Source organism: Dermochelys coriacea, chromosome 14 (genome assembly GCF_009764565.3).
Source record: "Dermochelys coriacea isolate rDerCor1 chromosome 14, rDerCor1.pri.v4, whole genome shotgun sequence".
Taxonomy (NCBI): domain Eukaryota; kingdom Metazoa; phylum Chordata; order Testudines; family Dermochelyidae; genus Dermochelys; species Dermochelys coriacea.
Window position 1 is genome coordinate 37131058 of NC_050081.1, and position 16787 is coordinate 37147844.

Sequence of the window (16787 nt, forward strand, 5' to 3'; positions counted from 1 at the left end):
TAAGAATGAGCTCTCAAAACTGGATACTCTCATAAAGAACCAACCTTCCACACAAACTTCCTCGTGGCTGGACTTTACAAAAACTAGACAAGCCATTTACAAAACACACTTTGATTCTCTACAAAAGAAAAAGGACACTAAGCTATCTAAACTACTATATGCCACAAGGGGCCACAACAATGGTTCCCGTAACCCACCCAGCAATATTGTTAATCTATCCAACTATACTCTTAGCCCAGCGGAAGAATCTGTCCTATCTCGGGGCCTCTCCTTTTGCCCCTCCACCCCCACGAACATGATACAGTTCTGTGGTGACCTAGAATCCTATTTTCGACGTCTCAGACTCAAGGAATATTTCCAACACACCTCTGACCAACATATTAACCCACAGAGACCTTCCTGCCAACACTACAAAAAGAAGGATTCTGGGTGGACTCCTCCTGAAGGTCGAAACAGCAGCCTGGATTTCTACATAGACTGCTTCCGCCGACGTGCACGAGCTGAAATTGTGGAAAAGCAGCATCGCTTACCCCATAACCTCAGCCATGCAGAACACAGTGCCATCCACAGCCTCAGAAACAACTCTGACATCATAATCAAAAAGGCTGAAAAAGGAGGTGCTGTCGTCATCATGAATAGGTCGGAGTATGAACAAGAGGCTACTAGGCAGCTCTCCAACACCACTTTCTACAAGCCATTACCCTCTGATCCCACTGAGAGTTACCAAAAGAACTACAGCATTTGCTCAAGAAACTCCTGAAAAAGCACAAGAACAAATCCGCACAGACACACCCCTGGAGCCAGGACCTGGGGTATTCTATCTGCTACCCAAGATCCATAAACCTGGAAATCCTGGACGCCCCATCATCTCAGGCATTGGCACCCTGACAGCAGGATTGTCTGGCTATGTAGACTCCCTCCTCAGGCCCTTCGTTACCAGCACTCCCAGCTATCTTCGAGACACCACCGATTTCCTGAGGAAACTACAGTCCATTGGTGATCTTTCTAAAAACACCATCCTAGCCACTATGGATGTAGAAGCCTCTACACCAACATTCCACACAAAGATGGACTACAAGCCGTCAGGAACAGTATCCCCGATAATGTCACGGCTAACCTGGTGGCAGAACTTTGTGACTTTGTCCTGACCCATAACTATTTCACATTTGGTGACAATGTATACCTTCAAATCAGCGGCACTGCGATGGGTACCCGCATGGCCCCACAGTATGCCAACATTTTTATGGCTGACTTAGAACAACGCTTCCTCAGCTCTCGTCCCCTAATGCCCCTACTCTACTTGCGCTACATTGATGACATCTTCATCATCTGGACCCATGGAAAAGAAGCTCTTGAGGAATTCCACCATGATTTCAACAATTTCCATCCCACCATCAACCTCAGCCTGGACCAGTCCACACAAGAGATCCACTTCCTGGACACTACGGTGCTAATAAGCGATGGTCACATAAACACCACCCTATATCGGAAACCTACTGACCGCTATTCCTACCTACATGCCTCTAGCTTTCATCCAGATCATACCACTCGATCCATTGTCTACAGCCAAGCGCTACGATATAACCGCATTTGCTCCAACCCCTCAGACAGAGACAAACACCTACAAGATCTCTATCATGCATTCCTACAACTACAATACCCACCTGCGGAAGTGAAGAAACAGATTGACAGAGCCAGAAGAGTACCCAGAAGTCACCTACTACAGGACAGGCCCAACAAAGAAAACAACAGAACGCCACTAGCCATCACCTTCAGCCCCCAACTAAAACCTCTCCAACGCATCATCAAGGATCTACAACCTATCCTGAAGGACGAGCCATCGCTCTCTCAGATCTTGGGAGATAGACCAGTCCTTGCTTACAGACAGCCCCCCAATCTGAAGCAAATACTCACCAGCAACCACACACCACACAACAGAACCACTAACCCAGGAACCTATCCTTGCAACAAAGCCCGTTGCCAACTCTGTGCACATATCTATTCAGGGGATACCATCATAGGGCCTAATCACATCAGCCACACTATCAGAGGCTCGTTCACCTGCGCATCTACCAATGTGTATATGCCATCATGTGCCAGCAATGCCCCTCTGCCATGGACATTGGCCAAACTGGACAGTCTCTACGTAAAAGAATGAATGGACACAAATCAGACGTCAAGAATTATAACATTCAAAAACCAGTTGGAGAACACTTCAATCTCTCTGGTCACTCGATCACAGACCTAAGAGTGGCTATACTTCAACAAAAAAGCTTCAAAAACAGACTCCAACGAGAGACTGCTGAATTGGAATTAATTTGCAAACTGGATACAATTAACTTAGCTTGAATAGAGACTGGGAATGGATGAGTCATTACACAAAGTAAAACTATTTCCCCATGGTATTTCTCCCCCCCACCCCACCACCCACTGTTCCTCTGATATTCTTGTTAACTGCTGGAATTAGCCTACCTGCTTGTCACCATGGAAGGTTTTCCTCCTTTCCCCCCCTGCTGTGGGTGATGGCTTATCTTAAGTGATCACTCTCCTTACAGTGTGTATGATAAACCCATTGTTTCATGTTCTCTGTGTGTGTGTATATAAATCTCTCCTCTGTTTTTTCCACCAAATGCATCCGATGAAGTGAGCTGTAGCTCACGAAAGCTTATGCTCTAATAAATTTGTTAGTCTCTAAGGTGCCACAAGTACTCCTTTTCTTTTTGCGAATACAGACTAACACGGCTGCTACTCTGAAACCTGAAATATTGTTAAAACTCCAGCACTTCTGTGGAATTAAAAGCCACAAGGAAGCAAAAAGTAAAGAGGAAACCAAAATTAAGTCTTGTTGCAGCAATACAGCTGTAAAGTGGCAGCAATTTAGAACACTTATTTTAGATGTTTTTGCCTAAACTTCAAAGCCATAGGAGTGAAGAGTTGTACACAAAAGTGTGCAATTACAAAATTAGTTGTGCATGCAAATCCCACAGTTGCATGTGTAATTGTGGCAATACATCAATGCTAATTTTGTCACTTAACCTATTTCTTAAGTATTTGTGTAATGTGCCCCTCTGTAACTTTAAAGGGGCTATTGTGCCAAGTAATGTACTCCCAAAATCTGGGTACATAGCTCCATCTAGTGTTGTTGATCGGTGGCTGTTGAGCCAGACAGAAGGAGCTAACAACTAACAAACTCCACATTCAGACTCTGATATTGATAGAATAAGCCCACTAGTTCTCTGGTTAGCCATTGAGTCTCCAGACAAACAGGATAGGCAAGATCCACACTTCTAATATATAAAAGCAAATCCCTTCCACCACCCACCACCCGTGTATTGAGGATTGCATTGAATTGCAAGTGCTCTCTTTAAGAGTAAGGGGGGGTCCCTGGTCTTGTTTGCTAACCAAGAGGCTCTGTGGCAAAGCATGTGAAAGAGCCAGACCACAAGGTGAGTGAGTTGTCTCTCTCCACCATAGGAAGCAGCCTGTTTTCTCTCTCTGTGTTTTGGGTTCTTGTGTTATCATTCTCAATTCTAAGAAATAAAATAGTGTTACATTGCAACCTTCCAGCAAGAGTAGTTACGCTATCTAATTTCTCTGTGTATATGCTGTGAACATGCCTTCATCCATAATTTAACATAAAAGACTCCTTCAGAACTTCGTGCACCTGAAAGCAACAAGAAAGGGCTCACATTCCATACACTCCCCTCTGCTTAATTGTTACAAGTCACCTTTAAGTGTCACTTTCACATCATGCAGAAAAGCCACAGAAATTTCCCTTCAAATTCTACAGAATCAGATTCTCCCCCCTTCTACTCTCAGTTGTGCTGAGTATGAGGCACATTCTTTGCTGCTTTATTGCACCCAGACATCACCATGCACTTCACTGAGATGCTTTTATTAAGTTTTCCAGGGTCCTAGTCAGAAAGGTCAGGCCAGAGTTGCTCTAAATGGCTCTGGCTAAGATTCTGCCAGAGCAGAGGGCACCATTCACCTTGAGAACTTCTGATTTCACTTGAAACAAATTCTGCATAAGGCACCATACAGTAGCACAGCAAGTAACCTCAGATCCTGCAAGAGTTCTCCACACACTTGCTATGACTGGTGAGCAAGCCTATTACCATTATTCCTTAAAGCACTGAGGAGTACACTCTCGTTAGGTCCCCAGTCCTACCAAACTGCAGGTGCTTCAACACTCCCTGATCTGAGACAGAAGGATGTCTCCACCCAACCTCCATCTATAGCCCACAAAGTGCTATAGTTAGTTGAAAACAGTATCAAACGCACAAAACAAACATATTGTAAGTTGTTTGTTTGTAGTTACCCCTTCCTGTATTACCTTCCTGTTCCCCAAACTGAATCCTGTTTTCTATCCATATTTCTAAACTCTTTAATCTCTGTGTATTATTCTTCTGTCTTCTTTGGTATACACAACTCCTCCCAATTTACTGTCATCTGGAAATGTTAGCATGTCATTTCTTCCCTATCCCATCTAGAACTGGTTGAAATTATTTTTTTAAACACAAAAATGGCTTTGACAAAAACAAAAAAGTTTCCTGTGGAAATTTGTCAGTTTATATAGATAGATAGATAGATAAACAGTTTCATTTCAGTTTTGCAGGTTCTCTTTTTCATTGGAAAAGGAGAGAAAAAAAATGAGTCTTTTCTCATTTAAAAAAATAAACTTGCCCCCAACTTTTCAAGTGGAAAAAGGTCAAAAAATGGCAGGGGGAAAAACTGAAGAGAAAATTAGCTGTGAATTTTGTAAAAAGTCTTGAAAGCTTTTGAATAAAATTTAAAGTTTTCATTTATTCAATAATATTTGCAAAAAAGTTAAAATATTGACCAGTCCTGTTACTGTCTATGGGCTAGATTTGAAGTCAATGAGAGTCGATTTCTACAGGAGTTGGGTCAGGCCCTATCTTAGGTGTCTCTGTATATCTTCCCAGATACATTAGATTTGCATCCAAGGCTTATATATATACACATTTGTAAAAGCCCTTCACATTTCCCTTGGCCCATTTTGATTATTAACTCATTCTGCTCTAAAATTTTTCCATAAAATCCATAACAGACTGAACATATTTATGTTAGTTGCTTCCACCCACCTTTCCTATTCCCAGGATGCAGCCTATCTACACCAAAAGATATATAAATAAAATCAGAGTAACAGAAGAGGCCACTTTCTATAATATGACCTCTTACATAACCCTTGAGATAGCAACTCCTGTATTCAGTGCAAATTATTTAGCACGATGGTCCCTCAAATTACTGTATGGAAAGTGTTTGTTATTCAGTACCTCCAGAATCATGCCTGATTCCCTTTCCCTCCCTCCCCAGCCCCCAGTCAGCTGCCAAAGGGACCTGAACGCAAATTTTGCCCCTGGAACTAGTTGCCACAAAAGAACAAATGCTATTGGCTTTCTTACAAGTAACAATGGTGAGCAATGGTGATTGTTCAAAGAATTCCCAATTCTGACAACCAGGAACATGGCAAACAAAAGAAAATGGTGCTTTTAAAACTGCAACTAGAGATCATACACAAACTGCCACAGCATCATTGGTTACTCGAATTAAAGGTTAGAACAAGCGTGGCTGACGTCGTAGTGTGGATGGGCACTCACTGAACAGCTGCTGCACCCTTCCAGACCTTCCCTCACTCTCTGTAGTCACTGACTGACCTCCAATATGTGGCAGCATATGGCCTCCTGCCACTGCTCTCTCAGGAAGCTGATGTAATAGCCAACGGACCTTGGTTGTTGGCTGGCAGGATCGAACCTGGGACTTCTGGAGCTTAGTGCATGAAGGTCTAACGCATGATCTAAAAGCAATGGCTGTTAGCTAAGGCTGTAGAGTAGACTCATTAACTCTCTCTCTCTAAGTGGTGTCGGTGCCACCAGATGGGATAGAACACCACACCCAGGAGGTATGTGAGTTGCACCTACATCACACCTGGCTCACCATCCCAAGTGCCAGCCCAGATCCCAGCCCCGATCTTTTCTGATTCCACAGCCGAGGGCCGATTCCCATCTTCCTCCCCACTCACCATTCGGAAAGCTGCACCTCTCCTGGCTTCTCAGTGCCCATACTACAGAGTTGTCAGCAAACGATGCAGACAGGGCCAGAAACGGGAAGCGAGGCCACCACAGTTTGAATGGAGTTAGGTAAGAAGGAGGCAGCCAGGATTTTTGTGTTCACTGGCATGTGGATGGATGGGTGCTGGACAGGGAACCCAGTCATGGATAGTTCAACGTTGTCAGTCTGCCTGTCTGCGACAACCTCCCTCCTCCTCCTCGCCCCTGTGACACCCTGACTAACTGCCAGGTGGTTTCCCCTTCCCCTGGCTCTGCCAGAAGCATCCTCCTTTGCTCCTTCAGACCCCCGTGGGGTCTTGGACTAACTCTGCCGGGCTGTCTGCCCTTCATGAATGGCCAGAACTCCCTTTGCGATGATGGTAACCCCCCTGGCTCTCAACCTGCCATCCCTAAACATGGCCACACCCTCCAATTTGTTCCCCATTTGCTATTGACTCTGCTGTTTCCAGGCCCTCCTTCATACAGTGATGCCAGTGACACCACAGTCTGCCTGTCCCTGCCCCATTCCCTCCCTACACTAAACTGGCCTGGCTCTCCCAGACCCGCCCCACCTGTCATCATACCACTGTTCCCCCACCCCACACACTAACTGCCCTGGCTCTCCCAGATCCCCCCACCTCTGATAACAGTGACTGTTTCCCCGCACCCCTACATATATATACACACACACCACAACTGCCCTGGCTCTTCCAGAACCTTCCATCCTCCCTCCGCCAGCAATACCACCAACTATCTCCCCCCTATAAACATTAACTGCCCTGGCTTTTCCAAAACACACCCCCTGCAGTGATACTAATGACTCTGTCTCCCCTACCCCACCCAACCTCCCCACCACACCCTTAGTCACTTCCAATCTTTGCCCACGGGTCTCCCGCTCACGCACAGACCGATCCAGGATCTGTTGCCTTCCACCATGACCAGTCCCGTGGCTCTCTAGCTGCCAGTCTATTCCCCCATCACTAACTGACCCAGTGCTACTAAAACCTCCCGCACAGGTCCGCAGCGTGCCCCTCCTGAAACATGCCCGTCCCTCACTAACAGATTTCGACTCTGCAACAGCCTTCTTCCCACTTTCTCCTCTTGTCCCTATGGCAGCTGTTGACCACCATACTGCCCTGGACCTGCTGGAAGCACTTTTTCCCCCTTCCCATGCTTCTGGAACTGCCAATGTATCTTCTCTTCACAGAAACCCTGGGGGAGTCTTCCAGATCTTCCACTGTCACGCTTCAGGGCAACTACCCCTGTGTTTCCCCTCACTGGCCCAGCAATGACACCCCACTCTCAGGCTCCCCATATGTTGCCTTTCTTGTGTAGAAGGCCATGTCTCACTCCCCTCCAGGCTGCCCTCACTGCTCTTCCCAGCAAAAGACAGACTGCCCAAGCAGGCCTGCTTGCCTTTGCTTCAGAGACTAATAACCATGCAACTGCTTCCAGTGAAGCTACCCCCAGCTCTTCTAAGCAAGCATATTTGATTCTTGAAGTAAAAAGCCCTCAAGAGAAAACACATTCAAACCAATAAAAGAACCTACATGGATGTTGCTAATAAGGTTTCCAGAGATCAGCCCCTCCAACATGGGCTCTGTCTGGAGTAGTCCTTCAAACGCCCCCTCCCCCTCCAATGGATTTTCCTGTTGTGTCAAGTTCAGCACACTCATTGCTCAGAACGAGAATGGGCATGAAAAGTGTAGTCCCTCCTTTACACAGTTCAGAGGACTAATAATTGGAGTTTTCAGGAACAGAGGAGCAGTAGACAATGGGTTTCTCTCCCCAGGGAAAAGATCTGATAGAATGGACTGGAAGTAGGTCATTTGCAAGTATTTCCTCGGAAATCCACTTCACAGGAATTGTCCCAGAAAGTCCTTTGAATATCCTGGTATATAGTCCTAATATCTCCCAGTGACTGCATTAACCTGGCCTTGCTAAAGGAGCTCCATACAATCCCATCATACTACATCCATATGTGCATTTTTAAAACAACGAACTCCAAAGATGTTAAACTTAATTCAGCCCAGTTTAAATAACTGCCTGCCTGTGTCCATCTGTCTCTCCTCTCACTGACAGAGCCCGGGTCCTCTAGACACTTCCCCCACCATGTCTCTGCCAGTCTATCTCCTGCCCCACAGCTCCACCAGGAGGGCAGATAAGGGGAAGAATAAGCCATTCAGTCCCCTCTGTCATCAGTCGTCATGCCTCCCCTCCTGCCTAAAAGAGACCTGCACTTGTACCTCACCTGAGATACAAGCACTCCCTTTCCTGCTGGCTATTTTAATGCTCTTGATGAGTAAGCAGACCCCAGCTACAGTCCTCCTCCTTCCCCCCTGCAATCTCTGCTCTGCTGGCAGTCACCTGGGGCAAAAAGATTTAACCCTTTCACCCATGATACACCCACACAGTTAGTAGCCATGCACTAACCCTGCTGTGAGTGAACACGAGCTGTAGGTGGTCAACCATCCAAAAATCTAGAGTATAGACAAGTTCCATTAGTTTGTGTTTGGGCACCCATGTGTTGGGACAGCTGAGAGCTTTGTAGTGTGGACACAGCAAAAAGTACAGGGAAGTACATGTTGTAATCACCCAGATGCTTCTGTCTCACACTTGCCAGGCATTCGTAGAGAACGTCACATAAGAATCATATCTTATTTGGATTGGATTTGCCGTTAACAAACCAAAGAAAACGTGGCTGTGTATGGTGGGATCCACATGCAAAGCTGTAATTACAGGTTTCAGAGTAGCAGCCGTGTTAGTCTGTATTTGCAAAAAGAAAAGGAGTACTTGTGGCACCTTAGAGACTCACAAATTTATTTGAGCATGGCAGAGAGCAGCAGCTCTCTGTGGAGAAGAGTTTGATACGACCCTCCGCAGGCAGCTGGGGGACTGTCAGAGAATGCCACAAGCCTGTTTCAAATCCCACAGGGCTGTCAGGACAGACTGTCAGTGAAATGAGATTTCTCTCTAGCACCTTCACAGGGAGAGACCCTCAAGTTACCCCAACAGTGCAGAAGTGACCCTGTTCATCTCCATACTATGCATTTTACAAAGAGTAAAGGGTTCTAACTTCCACCCGGACAGCCCACTAGAAAAGGGAGCTCTGGTTAATATCTCCCCCAATAGAGCAGCAGCCTTTTCCATGCCCAAAACTGTGCTGTACTGCAAACTCCTTAGGGCAGGGACCATCTTTCTGTTCTGCGTTTCTACATTGCCTGGCACAATGGGGCTCTGGCCTAGGGGCACTACGATGACAAATAATAAATAACAATACTTCCCTGGGGCCTCAAAGGCTGGTGGCATATTGATTTTAATCAGTGAAACATACATATACAAATAAGAACAAAGGACTTGGTTAGATGAGCAGTTATTGGTCTGCTGGTAGCACAGCAGACACCTGTGATCTAACATGGAGAATGTTACTAGAGGGAAACGGACTCACCGGTTGTCGAATTTGGTGCCGTTGGGCCATCTCCAGGGCTGGCCTGGCTTCCTCTGGAGGCCGATCCAACGATCGAGGAAGCCCTTATAGCAACAGCAGGAAATCCTGAAAAATAAGACAAGCCAGGTTATATTTAGGCCCCAGGCTGTGATGCTCACCTGCCCCTCTGGCTCTTTGTGGACCCCACTTAGAAGTCCAGGTTTCAATGAGCCACCCATAGTTTGCCAGCTGAGAGCCCCAGGTCTGATGACACCAGCCCAGCCAATACTGGGGGGAGGCTAAGAACAAGGCCCAGTCTGACAATCCAGCTGTGGGTCATGAAGACAGAACTCTGCAACAGCAACAGTTCTCCCCTCCACAGGCCCTGCTCTAGATTTGGTAGGGGGGGCTGGTAGCTCTGCTCCTCTGACAGTGGTCTCAGCCAGTGAACCAATTGTTGGCTGAGAATCCCAGTTTGATGAAAGTCCCATCAGACTTGCAATAGGGAGCCTGGAGACAAGTGCAGGAGGTGTGTGTAGGGTGTGTGTGTGGAGGACTGCATAGATAGCCTCCATCTCCCTCCACAATCAGTATTAACATGGCACCTTTGTCTTATCCCTAGCCCCTACCCTTCTCCTCTCCCCTCTGGGGCTGGGCAGCTCTTTGGCTTTGCTGGCACCTCAGCCTTCCTTACCAGGCTCCTTCCCAGCAGCATTGCACATAGCGCCCCGCTCTCAGCCAGACCGGTGGTGGCTGCTCTGAGGAATGGCGAGCTTACTCCCTGCACAGCCCAAGACCCTAAGTGCTTCCCCTGGCAGGGACACGGAGCCACCACTCTGTGGAGTCAGTGGCTGTGGTGAGCTGCAGAGGTAGGTTTGACAGGCAGCCCACAGGCCAGGAGCTGACCGGGCCGGCCCAGCCCTACCGAGAGGGATCGTTCCACCTTGGGCTCTGGGAAAGAGGAGTGGGGCTGGGAGTGAGTGATCCCGGACTGTGAGCCCAGCTCTAGCCAGGGTTGGGATTCGGCTACTAGAAACTCTCTCAGGTTTCCCAGCATAAGAGGCAACAGGGCAGTTTGTGGGACCCTGGGGCTGAGCCCAGCCCGATTCCAGCCCTGCCAAGCCCAGTCTTTTGCAATAAAGCATCTGCCACTCTCTCACCTTTTCATGGTCACTGTCAATCCCAGCCAGGGAGGCATTGAGTGCAGAGCAGTGGCTCTGGCTGTTGTTCCAGTTCCCTTCGCTCTCTGAGAAATAATAGCATTTCCCTCCATATCTGATCCAGCCTTTAGAACATAAGAACATAACAACATAAAAATGTTCATGCTGGGTCAAACCAAAGGTCCATCTAGCCCAATATCCTGTCTTCAGACAATGGCCAAAGCCAGGTGCTTCAGAGGGAGTGAACAGAAAAGGGGCAATTATTGAGTGATCCGTCCAGTCCCAGCATCTGGCTTAGGGACACACAGAGCATGGGGTTGCATCTTTGACCATCTTAGCTAATAGCCAGTGATGGACCAGTCTTCCAGGAACTTATCTAATTCTTTTTGAACCCTGTTATAGTTTTGGCCTTCACAACATTCCCTGGCAAGGAGTTCCACAGGTTGACTGTGTGTTGTGTGAAGAAATATGTCCTTACGTTTGTTTTAAACCTGCTGCCTATTCATTCAATCAGGTGAGCCCAGTTCCTGTGTTGTGTGAAGGAGTAAATAACACTTCCTTATTCACTTTCTTCATACCGTACATTATATTATAGACCTGTATCATATCCCCCCTTTGTCATCTCTTTTCTAAGATGAAAAGTCCCAGTCTTTTTAATCTCACCTCATATGGGAGCTGTTCCATATCCTAATCATTTCCATTGCCCTTCTCTGTACCTCTTCCAATTCTAATATATCTTTTTGGAAATGGGGCAACCAGAACTGCATGCGGTATTCAAGGTGTGGGTCTATATTAGATTTATATAGCAGCACTATGATATTTTCTGTCTTTATTATCAATCCCTTTCCTAATGGTGCCTAACATTCTATTAGCTTTTTTGACTGCTGCACATTGAGTGGATGTTTTCAGAGAAATATCCATGATGACTCTAAGATCTCTTCTTGAATGGTAACAGCTAATTCAGAACCCATCATTTTATATGTATAGTTGGAATTGTGTTTTCCAATGTGCATTACTTTGCACTTTTCAACGTTGATTTCATCTGCCATTTTGTTGCCCAGTCACCCAGTTTTGTGAGATCCCTTTGTAACTCGTTGCAGTCAGCTTTGGACTTAACTATCTTGAGTAATTTTGTATCAGCTGCAAACTTTGCCATCTTACTGTTTATCCCCTTTTCCTTTTTCCAGGTCATTTATGAATATGTTAAACAGCACTAGTCTCAGTACACATCCTTGTGGGACCCTGCTATTTATCTCTCTCCACTGTGAAAACTGACCATTTATTTCTACCCTTTACTTCCTATCTTTAACCAAGCTACTGATGCATGAGAGGACCTTCCCTCTTATCCCATGACTGCTTACTTTACTTTGACATGGGACCCTGTCAAAGGTTTTCTTAACATCCAAGTACATGGTGTCATCCTTGCTAGCATGCTTTCACCCTTGAAGAATTCTCACAGATTGGAAAGGCATGGTTTCCCTTTACAAAGGCCAGGTTTGACTCTTTTCAACATCCTGTGTTCATCTATGTGTCTGATAGTTCTGTCACATTAGCTATCTGCCAGTTATCTGGTACAAACAGCCTACGTACCATAGTTAGTGGTAATTTAGTTAGTGGTAACTGTAATTTCATATTTGAGTTCTTTCAGAACTCTTAGGGGAATACCATCTGGTCCTGGTGACTTATTACTGTTTAATTTATCCGTTTGTTCTACAAACTCCTCTACTGACATCTCAATCCAGGACAGTTCCTCAGATTTGACACCTAAGAAGAATGATTCAGGAGTGGGCATCTCCCTCATATCCTCTTCAGTGAAGACTGAAACCAAAGAATTCATTTAGCGTCTCTGCAACAGCTTTGTCTTCCTTGAATACTCTTTTAGTACGTTGATTGTCCTGTGGCTGGACTGTTTGGCAGGCTCCCTGCTTCTGATGTACTACCAACACATGTTTGCTGTTTGTTTTTGTGTCTTTTGCTAGTCGCTCTTCAAAATTCTTTTTGGCCTGACTTACTATCGTTTGCATTGACTTGCCAGAGTTTATGCTCCTTTCTATTTTCCTCAGTAAGGATTTTTTAAAGGGATGCCTTTTTGCCTCTAGCTGCCTCTTTTACTCTGCCTGTTTAGCCATGATGGCCTTTTGCAGATTTTTTGGTCCTCTTACTGTTTTGTTTTTATTTGGGGTATACATTAGTTGAGCAACTGTTAGGTGTTTTTAAATAGTTGCCTTGCAGCTTGCAGGCATTCATCTTGCGACTGTTCCTTTTAATTGCTGTTTAACTAGCTTCCTCATTTTGTGTAGCTCCCCTTTTTGAAGTTAAATGCTACTGTGGTGGGCTTCATTGTTATCTCCCCCACCCCAATAGGATGTTAAATTGAATTATATTATGGCCACTATTACTGAGTGCTTCAGCTATATGCACCTCTCGGACTAAGTCCTGTGCTCCACTGAGGACTAAATCAAGAATTGCCTCTCCTCTTGTGGGTTCTAGAGAAGCTGTTCCAAGAATCAGTCATTAATGACATCTCGAAAATTTTATCTTTGCATCCAGTTTGAGGTGACATGTATCCAGTCAATATGGGGATAGTTGAAATCCTCCATTATTATTGGGTTTTATGGTTTTGTAGCCTCTCTCATCTTCCTGGTCCTGCTTGCATGTCAGGAGACTCTGTAGGGAAGTGTGGATCTGGACCTAGCAGCAGTCTGTCTGCAGAGGATATCCTATAATAAGGGGGAGTTGGGCTTCTCTGCCTTAAGGAGCAGCCTGTTTTATCTGCTCTGTTTTTGGGTTCTAGTGTGTTATTCCAAATTCTAAGAAATAAGTATTATTATGTTACAACCTTCCAGCAAGAGTATTTATATTTTTATCTAATTTCTCTGTGTGTGTGCTATGAAATATAACAGAGGATTTCCAATAGGTCTTTCAAGGGAATTTCCAACTGTCAGAAGGGGCAAAGAGACCCTCTCACCCTCACCCATGCTGAGTAGCACCATACAAAGCAAGTTTAATTGCCTTCAATGGACAATTTCCAGTGCTTTAAGTTACACCTGTGCAAGACCAAAGCATTGGAACCAGTTAGTGAGAAGACAAGTGTGCCTACACCCCATACAGTTACTCCTCATAAGGAACTATGGAATCTAACAGCGTTGCCTGTTATGTCCTTATATTCCAGCTCCCAGGTTCTTGTGGAAAACATAAGTCTTTAAGCACTGTAAAGGTGGTTTTACCCAGTAAATGGTAGGAAAACAGCATTCGGTTTATCAGTTTTTTCTGTACATTTACATAAAAATATTGCTTGAGTCTCTGAAGATATGTTGCAAAATCTTCCTCTTTTTCATTAAATTGGAACTGCCCATATTGCCAAATGCACCTATATTATTTTTACTCACTCTCCTTTATTTTTTAATAATCCCATCCTCATTACCAGTTTCTCTATTGTTCTCAGCAAACACACAGAGGAGATAGATAAAATATAATAACTTGATTCCTTAGAGTTCAGAACACACCAGCACCCAAAAATAGAAAGAGACAAAGCAGCTGCTCCCTAAGGCAGTGAGGCAGAATTTACCTCACCTTGCTTCAGCTGGCTGGCTGCAAGCTGTCTGTTTTCCTCTCTCACTCTGATACAGACTCCCTAGCCTGCAAATCTCCTGCTCTTAAAGCAAGAGTTTACCATGTCAACATCCTCAATGCTGTTGCCAATGGCCTAGGCTGCAGGTAGTTCAGCATGCCGACATTTTTATTATAATGTTAACATTATCCTCTGCTGCCTGTGGATTTTAAGATTTACCTTGACTGTACACGAGGTGTCACAGCTCCACCTCACCACAGCCGTGAACAGTTTTATCTAATATAATAACTAGCTGCTCTACAGAGCTTTTCATCAGTAGATCTCAAAGTGCTTCTCCATCTTAATGTATTCCTCGTCACAAACAACCACTCTAAGGCAGGGCAGTGCTATTGTCTTCATGTTACACAACGTGAACTGAGGCTAAGTGATTTGTTCAAGGCCAAACAGGAAGTTTTGTGGTGGAGCAGGGGACTGAACAGATTTCCTAGGGCTAGTGCCCAAACCACTGGACCATCCTTCCTCTCTAGTGGCAGGGATGGGACAAATGGTACAAACATCAGAGCCTGTCACTTGCAATTGCCTTCCCCACTCCCAGTCGCAAAGGAGTGGATGGTACCTGGTGAAGCTGTTCTGCAGCCATGCTTCACATGGACTCCTAGAACTCATCAGGTCTCGACTGTGTTCCTCACCATTCACATTTCCCTCCAGGAGCACTGTGGTTCTCAGCAGCAGTTGGGGCCACTCTGCTCTGCTCCTGCTGAGACCCTGGCTGGAAACCTGGAAAACAGCAACCATGAGGCGGAAGGAACTGGGTATCTTTAGTTTGGAAAAGAGGAGATTAAGGGGGGACATGATAGCCGTCTTCAAACACTTGAATGGCTGCCATAAAAACGGTGGAGAAAAGTTCTCTCTTGCCACAGAGGGCAGGACAAGAGGCAGTGGGTTCAAACTACAGCATAGCAGAGTTAGAGTAAATCTCAGGAAGAACTTCCTAACTATAGAACAGTAGGACAATGGAACAGATGCCGAGGGAGGTCATGGAAGCTCCTTCACTGGAACTTTTCAAAAGGATAGCCATGTGTCTTGGATGGTTTAGACACAATAAAATGCTGCATCTTGGCAGGGGGATAGACTAAATGACCCTTGAAATCCCTTCTAAACCTATGTTCTATGAGTCTAAATCTTTTATTGGACCAACTTCTGTTGGGAAGAGAGACAAGCTTCTGAGCTACACAGAGCTCTTCTTCAGGGCTTGTCTTGTAAATATTTGAGGCAGGCAGCTATGTTGTCATGGTGAGGGATGTTGGTGTATAGGGAAGTGACACTCATGTGGTGAGGCTGGTGTTCTGAGGGAGGTTGTTATGTTGCAGAGTTTGTGAGGAAGTTGGTTATGTCCTGGAGGAATTGGCTGTTTGTGTGGTGAGTGGTGTGAGGATGGTTTCTATGAGTCCTAATATTTATTTGGGAAGAGAGCAGTGGCCAGATATGATGGGTCTGCCTGGGTTCCCTTGTTTGTGTATCTTGGGAAGCATGTAGACCTGAACAAGAACTCTGTGTGACTCAAAAGCTTGTCTCTCTTGTGGAAGCAGGGAAAGAAAGAGAGGGTTTAAGTGCAGCCATTTAAATGTCAGAGACAGGGCAACTGTTGAGCTAAGTCTTAGCCTAATATCGCGAGACCTGTAGAAGCAGGGGTCACGTCAGAAGCATGTAGGAAAACAGCAGCACAGAGTCGGCGTGACCTAGCCTTGAGATAATGATGTTTTGAGAAGTGAAAGTGAGAAAATGCTGGTTTAGACAAGACGTAATATAAACAAAATGTAGATGTTTTTAATTAATGCATGTCACAAAAGAGTATAAATGCTTGTGTAATATTGTTTGTATTTTGAAGAAACTGAGGCAAAGATGCTCTCTGTCAGTTGTGTTCTTCCCTTGCAATTGCTTGAATAAAGTGTCTCTGACTTGTTGCTGACAAAACACAGAGTGAGGACTTGTTTTCTTCCACACTCTCACCAACAGAAGCTGGTCCAATAAAAGATATCACCTCACCCACCTGGTCTTGCTAGTATTGTGGGACAAATACAGCTACAGCACTGCATACATTACAAAGATGCGCCTTCTTGTTACAGATCACCGTCAACACATTCCCTGCTGTTTTTGCCCATTTTCAAATGGCCAAAAAAAGGTGTCTTTAAACATAATCTTGCAAATTACAAATCAACATGGCTCCACTTTGTTTACTTCCCACCCGATTTTCTTATGATCTTATCATATGGAGCCCAGCTAGAAGAAAGTAGAGAAAGCTAAAAAGCCTGTTTGGCTATACACACTTGGGGCGGGGGAGAATCATTTCAAAAGCCTTCATTGACTTTCTGTGGGACATTCAGTGAGGACTTAAGAGACACATAGACCTCGTGCTGGCCCCCTGCCCAGGGGCGGATTCCACTCTAGTAGAGCAGCAATATTGTAAAGTCACAAACACATTCTGTAGCAAACTACTCAGCAAAGTCCCTTTAACATCAAAGCCACCATAACTGGGTTGATGTGAGTTAGCCAGCAGA

At 45.3% G+C, this 16787-nt stretch overlaps 1 long non-coding RNA gene across 1 annotated transcript; it reads right to left on the reverse strand.

The window, feature by feature from the left end:
- Window positions 1-1464: 1464 nt before the first annotated feature.
- Window positions 1465-10786, reverse strand: LOC122456635. Its single transcript, XR_006275616.1, has 3 exons — window positions 10659-10786; window positions 9520-9624; window positions 1465-1493 (listed from the first exon to the last, which is right to left on the reverse strand). It is a non-coding gene; the product is annotated as an uncharacterized LOC122456635 (long non-coding RNA).
- Window positions 10787-16787: the final 6001 nt, after the last annotated feature.